Source organism: Trachypithecus francoisi, unplaced genomic scaffold (assembly GCF_009764315.1).
Source record: "Trachypithecus francoisi isolate TF-2019V2 unplaced genomic scaffold, Tfra_2.0 Lachesis_group19, whole genome shotgun sequence".
Taxonomy (NCBI): Eukaryota; Metazoa; Chordata; class Mammalia; order Primates; family Cercopithecidae; genus Trachypithecus; species Trachypithecus francoisi.
The window spans coordinates 25013294-25021008 of NW_022681464.1; the positions used below are offsets into that span (position 1 = coordinate 25013294).

General features: G+C 35.9%; 1 non-coding gene across 1 annotated transcript; it reads right to left on the minus strand.

Annotated features, from left to right (window-relative positions):
- Positions 1 to 616: 616 nt before the first annotated feature.
- On the minus strand, positions 617 to 726 carry LOC117064333. The gene has a single exon (XR_004429391.1). It is a non-coding gene; the product is annotated as a U6 spliceosomal RNA (small nuclear RNA).
- Positions 727 to 7715: the final 6989 nt, after the last annotated feature.

Here is a 7715-nt window from a genome sequence, read left to right on the forward strand (position 1 = left end):
GGTGGCACATGCCTGTAGGCCCAGTTACTTGGGAGGCTGAGGCAGGAGGATCACTTGAGTTGGAGTTGGAGGCTGCAGTGAGCTATGATTGTGTTACTGCACTCCAGCCTGGGTGACAGAGTGAGATCTTGTCTCAAAACAGACAAATAAAATTTAAAAAGTAATAATGATATGGAATCTCACTTCAAGTAAGATGTATTGGATGGTTTTGAGCAGAGGAGAGACATGAGCTATAATAGTTTCTGTACCATAGGTTAAATGTTAGTACACATGTTTTCTTGTTTTTTCCTTTCTCTTCCTTTTCATCTTCTTTTTTTGCCTTCTCTTCTTTTTAAAACATTCTTTTTTTGTTTGAGATGGAGTCTCATTCTGTCGCCCAATCTGGAGTGAAGCGGTGTGATCTCGGCTCACTGTAACCTCCATCTCCCAGGTTCACGTGATTCTCCTGCCTCAGCCTCCCAAGCAGGTGGGATTACAGGCGCACACCACACCTGGTAATTTTCGTATTTGTATTTTTAGTAGAGACAGGATTTCACCGTGTTGACCAGGCTGGTCTCAAACTCCAGTCTGTTATTGGGATTACAGGCGTGAACCACCATGCCCGTCCCATTCTTCAATTTATATGAAATGTTTCACAAAGTTTGCATGTTATCCCTGTGCAGGGGTCATGCTAATCTCTGTGTCATTGATGTAAAATTTTAGTATACGTGTTGCAGAAGCCAACACTCTTTTTATTTTCTTCCCCCGCCATCCACCTCCCTCCACCTTCTCGTTCCTCCTTCTTTTGTGTTATTTTTTCCGCTTCATTGTTCTAACCTACAGTTAGAACTGAGTTTGCATCCTGGCTTTGCCACTTGCCAGATGCCTATTTGCATGTCATAGTGGAGGCCCTATGTGAGTGACTCTGGAATATCACAGGGAATATATAAAAAGACATGAACCAGCCAGTGTTCTTGAGAACCTAAGCTGCCAGGATCAACATTTGGCATCTTGTTCTAACAATGGGACTCTAACTTGCCTTCTAACATATCTTCACAGCAATGAGCCTGATCTGATTTCAGATCTGATGTCTTCCCTCCAGCCAACTTACATTACCTTTGAATGTTTTGACTCCACCTCAAGTCAATCCGCTCTTGTTACAATGCTTGGAAAATACCCCCTTCATACAGAGCCCACATAGTCCTTCCAAACCTTATGCCATCTTTTAGTCCCTCAGTCTAGGTTTCCTTTTGATCTTTGCACCAACAGTTCTACAATTGTTACACGGTGGTAAGAAAGGCAAAAGGTATAAATATTTAGGCTCCAAGGAGCCTGTGAAACAAATATATGGATCAATCTTCCTTATGATTAAGCAGATTAAAACAAAGTTTTCAAGGTGATTAAATTTGGAAATTTGTGTAACTTTTATAATAAAAATCATATCAATTGTGTCTACTGACATTCTCTATAAATAGACGTAAGGTCACTTGTCAAATTGTTTTACTAGGGAGTTAATTCTACCCCTGAGTTTATGTATGTGTCTAAGTAACATATTTTAGATACTTTTTGGAAGGAGTCAAACATGACTAATGTATGATATGGTAATTATTGATCCATGTATTATTATTTACTTCAGCTGTACCTTAATTCATAGTTAATACACGGTTTTATTTTCTTTGCTTTTCCCTTCTTCATTTAAAACCAGATGCTTTATTTTACACACCATAAAAGCTCAGTGCAATTTAGGTGTGGTGGGTAGATAATTGTAAGTGCTTTCTTCCTGCTGCTTTTACATGAATTGGCCAGGTGTGGTGGCTCACGTCTGTAATCCCAGCACTTTGGGAGGCAGAGGTGGGTGGATCAGTTGAGGTCAGGAGTTCGAGACCAGGCTGTCCAGCATGGTGAAACCCCATCTCTACTAAAAATACAAAAACATTAGCCGGGCGTGGTGGCGCACGCCGGTAGTCCCAGCTACGTGGGAGGCTGAGCCAAGAGAATGGCTTGAAACTGGGAGGTGTAGGTTGCAGTGAGCCAAGATCACACTATTACGCTCCAGCCTGGGTGACAGCAAGGATCCATCTCAAAAAAATAAATAAATAAAATATAAATAAATAAATAAATAAATGTACTTGAGATAATTTCCGTGATAAAATTTATTTATTTTCCATACCTTGTCAACACTAGGCGAAAAATCCCAGTTTGGGATTATGGCCTTTTTTTTTTTTTTAATTCTGTTAAAAATTCTGTAAAGTTGATGAGGTTAAGATTTCAGGATAGAGACTGATCTAAACGACTTTTTGAAAAATACATAATATTGTTAAAATGGCAATAAACCCTAGACTGATTTCAGATTCAACACAATTCCTATCAGAATCCTAGCTGGTTTCTTTGTAGAATTTGACAAACTGATGCTAAAACTGATAAGGAAACTCAAGGGACTTACAATAGCCAAACCAAACAAAAAAGAAGAACAAATTTGGAAGATCACACTTTCTGACTGCGAAACTTACTCTAATGCTTTTTTCACTTGTGGATATTCAAGTAATGTTAGGTGGTGGTAAAATTAGCCTATTACCTCTTCTCTCTCTCTCGTTTTTTACATCTCTTCACTACACAATTTTAGTCAATAGTATTGTCTTTCATAGTGTTTACCTATGTACTTTTAAATATGCTGAGACTTCTGTTACTTGAATTGCCCTCTTTACACGATATATTAAATATTTTGAGTCTCAGCTACTATAAATAAGGGAATTGGAATGTATGTTTTATTTTCCTCCTATTTCCCTTTTTCACTTCCATGTTTTAAAACAGATTTGTAATTTTCCTTTAGCTCTTTGGGCACATTTAAGACAGTTGTTTTAAATTTTTTTGTCTGGTAAGTGTGCTGTCTAGGCTTCCTCCCAGCCAGTTTACGTCAATTTATTTTGTTCCTTTGAATGAGTCATGTTTTCCTGTTCCTTATTTACCCTGTGATTATTTTGTTGTTGTTGCAAATTGGGCATTTCGTTATTATAATGTAGTAACTCTGAAAATCAGATTTTCCTCATTCTTCAAGACTTTCTATTTTTTTAATTGTTAAAAGCTTCAGTAATCCATCTGTTTTGAGACATTTTTAAACTATGCAGCAATTATTCTTGTTATATGGACTCATTGAAGCCTCTGTTCCTTTAGCTCATGTTCAGCAAGTGCTTTGAAAGAGATTTCCTTGAATGCCAGGAGTTGAAATAGACAAATAAACAAAAACGTCCCCCTGCCACACACACACACACACACATACAGACACACACACACAGGACTGAAAAGAAAGAACAACTACCTCTCCCAGTCTACGCAAACTTACTTCACGCAGGCGCAGCCATTCATCGGTTAGCTAGGCTCGCTCAGAGCCTAGGCCTCACCTTGAGGTGAAAGCTTAAGGTCTTCTCAGGACATTTCTGAGCATGAATCTTGGCTGGACATGCACTTGTGACTCTCTAAAATCCCCTATGTATGTAAGCAGTTGCTTTTCAATGTCCTAGTTTCCCAGAGTCTTACCCCAGCTTCTCCTCTGGGCCTTAGATGGTCTATTGTGCGTGATCTCTTATCCCAGGCATGTGTGGGTTTGTAGTTCCTTATAGCTTTTATGAGGATCTCTTTCTTTGCCTGTATTCCAAATTATGACAGAGACTAGTGCATCAGTTGTTCAAATAACCTCCAACCAGATTAGAACAGATATGCCCAGTAATTTGCAAATAAGGCATGTGCTGCTCCCTTCAATTTGAGGATGAGAGGAACTAGAAACTGAGTTGCTTTTTCCATGACCAAGATTACCACTGGGCCAGGGACGGAGTGGAGAAAGTAAAATCACCACAACAGGTCTCCTACTGTTTTGGAGATGTCTTATTGATTTGGTGTTTGCTTGGTTGCTATAAACCTTTGTTTTCCGAGCTCATTCAAAGTTGTTTAAGATCATTTCAGGGTGTTTTGTTGTTGTTGTTGTTATTCAACGTTTCTTTGGAGGAAAAGCATTTGGAACTTTTTAGTCTGCCGTTCTGCTGATGTTGGATTCTACAGAATTCTTAACTTTCCAAATAATTCCATTTGTTTTCATGTCTATATGCATTTTCTGGTATTTTATGTGTAAAAAGATGTGATCGGAATAAAATAATCAAAGAATGCATTGTTCATTGTCTAGAAGTTTAGCTTTATTCCCCCACTGAGCCATGCGTAGAATGTTAAATCCTAATGACTCAGGCTCAATGATAACATTTGTCTGTGGAAATCATTTATAAAGTATTTCCTGATTTTGGTAATAGTTATATAAAACAGCTTACATTGCTGTGCTTGATTTCCCTGTAGAGTTGGTAAATATACTTCAAATATTTTATATATACTTCAAATATCACTTATATTTATTTCAAGTCATAAAATTATTTGCTTTCATTTACAAATATATATATATCTGTTGGCTTTTAAAAATATATTTTAAAATACCTAGTAGTGTTGACTTTGTGTTTAAAATCCTTTTTTATGTTTTAAAGGAATTCTTGTATTTTTTCTTTTAGAAGAAATGACACTCTTTTTCTGAGAAACTATAATGTGTGGACATAGGAACTGTCTTTGTGAAGGTAATTTTCAAAATCATGCTGGCTTAATCAACTCAATTAATGTTGTAATTATGAAATATCCTTACAAGTAGGCTTTAAAGTTGGTTTTGCTTCCAACTACATTTTCAATTAACTAAGAAGTGCTTTATGGATAAAAATGTGTCCAAATAAGACCTTTGAGAATAAAGGGGTCATTTTGGAGAATGTCAACCAAGCACTTTCAAAGGATTATTTTAATAATGACACAAGGGTAAACATTAGAGAGAGGTGAGCCGCTCTATGGTGTTGACTGCCCGTAGGAGTATGCTAGAATGTCAACGCCCAACTGAGTCAATAACCACTTAATATCATGATAAATCTTTCTACATGTATCTTTTATAAAAAACAGGAACATAAAAATGTATAACAAGATAATCATAATGTTCCTGTTTTTTAAAAGGTATAAGGAGATAATCATTACATTTCTGTTTTTTTAAAAAAGATATTATTATAATAAAAATGATATATACTTACTATTAAAAATGTAAACATTGAAAACAAGTGTAAATAACAAAACATGTATCATCCCCAAGTTCCACCAATCTGAACTATCCCAGTTGGGGATCCTTTGCATTCTTGTGGTAGCAAAGTTTCATCCTCTACTCAGCCTAGTGCCTTGAAAGATGAAAAGCTATGTATGATCTTCCTACCTAAGCTGAGGTCTCAAGGTGAACCTTGAAAACTTCTGCTTCCAGCAGTTTCCTACTCTCGGTGGTTTTATCTTTGTAATTTTCCTCACAGCAGCTGTCAGCTTATCTCAGAATTGAAGGCTATTGGTAGGAATATTCACGATTTAAAAAATAATTTCTATTCTTTCCTCAGTACTCTCTCTTTGAGGTGGGATGGAGGTCAGAAGCTGTGCTACATATAAAACCACAAGACTTTGTTTATTTATTTTGGTGTTTGTTTCTTTTCAAAGTTTGGGGGGAAGGTTGCACACGACCAGGCTTCATTTCTTGTTTGATTGCAACTGGTAAATTTATTTTAACTGGTTTTATTCTACATTATGATGAATTCAGCTTGAGATAAAACCATTATAGATTTATCTAGATGCATACATATTAGGCTGTTATACTCTAGCTTTGTGTATCAACATCAAAAATCTGGGTGATAAAAGTAAAAGCTAATCTTTTAACTCTTACCTTAACCACATATATTTTATTGATATCATGTCAATAATTCATATGTTTTCAATACTAGACATTAAGAATTATCTGTCTTCAGTTCATAAAAACAATGGTAGTATTAAAAAAATTACCCCAGATAATTTTTAAAATATATCAAGGATGAATTATACACTTATTTAGCACCTACTTAGTCTTTTATTTCTTTTTCTTCTTACTTACTGTCTGTAATTTATATACAGATATTCTAGCTGGAGAAAATAATGACAAAAATCTTAATGTTACAACAACATTTCTATATAATAAGTATTTTCTTCCAAAATTAATTGCAAATTTAGACAGGACTTGTTTCCATTAGAGAATACCAAAGAAAATGTTTAAAAAACATTAATACACATAATTGTAAATATTTTAAAACTGAACTTAAGATTTTTTTGTGTAATGCAGGAGTTTTCTTTTCCATGAAATTATGGATTTTTAATTTCTGTGTGAGAATAGTGAAGAGGGAAAGAATGTCTAGACATTCTTTCCATATTAATGAGTAGTGAATCATTATATGACTTGGATTTTTTTTTTTTTTTTTGATGTGAGGATGTGGCCAAGATCTTCACGAGAAAAAAAAAAAAAAAAAGAAAAGGCGCCATACCTGAAGGCAAGGGAAATGGCAGACAAATATCCTAAAAAATGATTCTGTAAACCAAAACTGTAGTAAAAAATTTATTAAGTAACCTAATACAGATAGAAATCAAAATAAACTAGGCAAAATTCTTACCTAGAAAGAAAAAAGTCTGTGTCAGAATTTGGAGAAAGGAAAGAAAAACCAGAGCTCTAGAAGCAAAAGCATTCAAGCGGACAGCATTCAAACTAAGGATTTAGATGATTGTGTATCATGGTGGAATTTACTGGAGAAAAGGAAGGTTTTACTGAGACACCAAGGAAAGACATTTATCAAGAGAGGCAAAATGACAAAAATATGAGAAAACGAGAGGTAATACTAACTATAATTTAAAATAGGATGATTATCCGGAACCTCAAAATAGTAACTGTGTACTTATTTGTTGATGTGATTGTGTCTACTTGAATCAGAAAACAAGGTGAGGAGGAACAGGTGCAGTGGTCATAAAATGCAAGTTTGGAAAAAGTATGGAATCCAGTGGCAAGACCTTATTCAGTGTGGATAAGAAAAGGAAGCAAATTAATCTAGTTGACAAATCAGATGAGGATGCTGCATCCTATTTGTGATACTGATTGCAAGTGCTTCTTCAATTTGTGTCTCAGCTGCTGAAGGACAAGATATGTATCTCTATATTGGACCAGTTCCCTCTTCTCCAGGTCACATTGATTTTCTCTTCTTCTGTAAATTTGCTGAAGGCAAAAGTAACAATTGCAACCACCTGTAATTTAAGCAAAATGTGACTTTTAAAAAGACTTAACCTAAAGTTAGCAGGAATGGATCTCTGTGTGTCATCACAGTCACATTTTACACTCCTTTGTCTTGCTATTTGCTATATGGAAATTCATGATCCAGCATCTTCTCTAGGACTGCAACTAGAAAAAGGAGGCGAGAAGCTGGTACAGTGATGGTGAAGGGACGCGTGGCCACACAGTTCTTCGTCTGGTCATGCCAAGAGTTACTTTGAGTCAAATTCAAAGGTCTGAAAAACTGTCACTCAAATTGATTCAGCACTGAAAACATCAATTCCCTATTCCTTCTCATGGACCTTCCTGTAGTTTATAAGCCAGAAATGTAATATCTAAATTTCTCAGCCTCATTCGCATTTAGGGTTTTGGCCGCAATTTAGTTTCCATCCATCAGGTGCCTTTGTACATGCCCTAGAAGTCAGAAGTGAGGCAGACATCTGGTTTGTGTTTCTCATGTGCTTTTCTTCTGAAAAGAACTGTTTTGGAGGTGCCTTATTTTTCTGCAATTGTTTCCCGCTAATTTATGCTTCTTGGTTGTGACTTTGTCCTGATGGGGGTGGTTTAC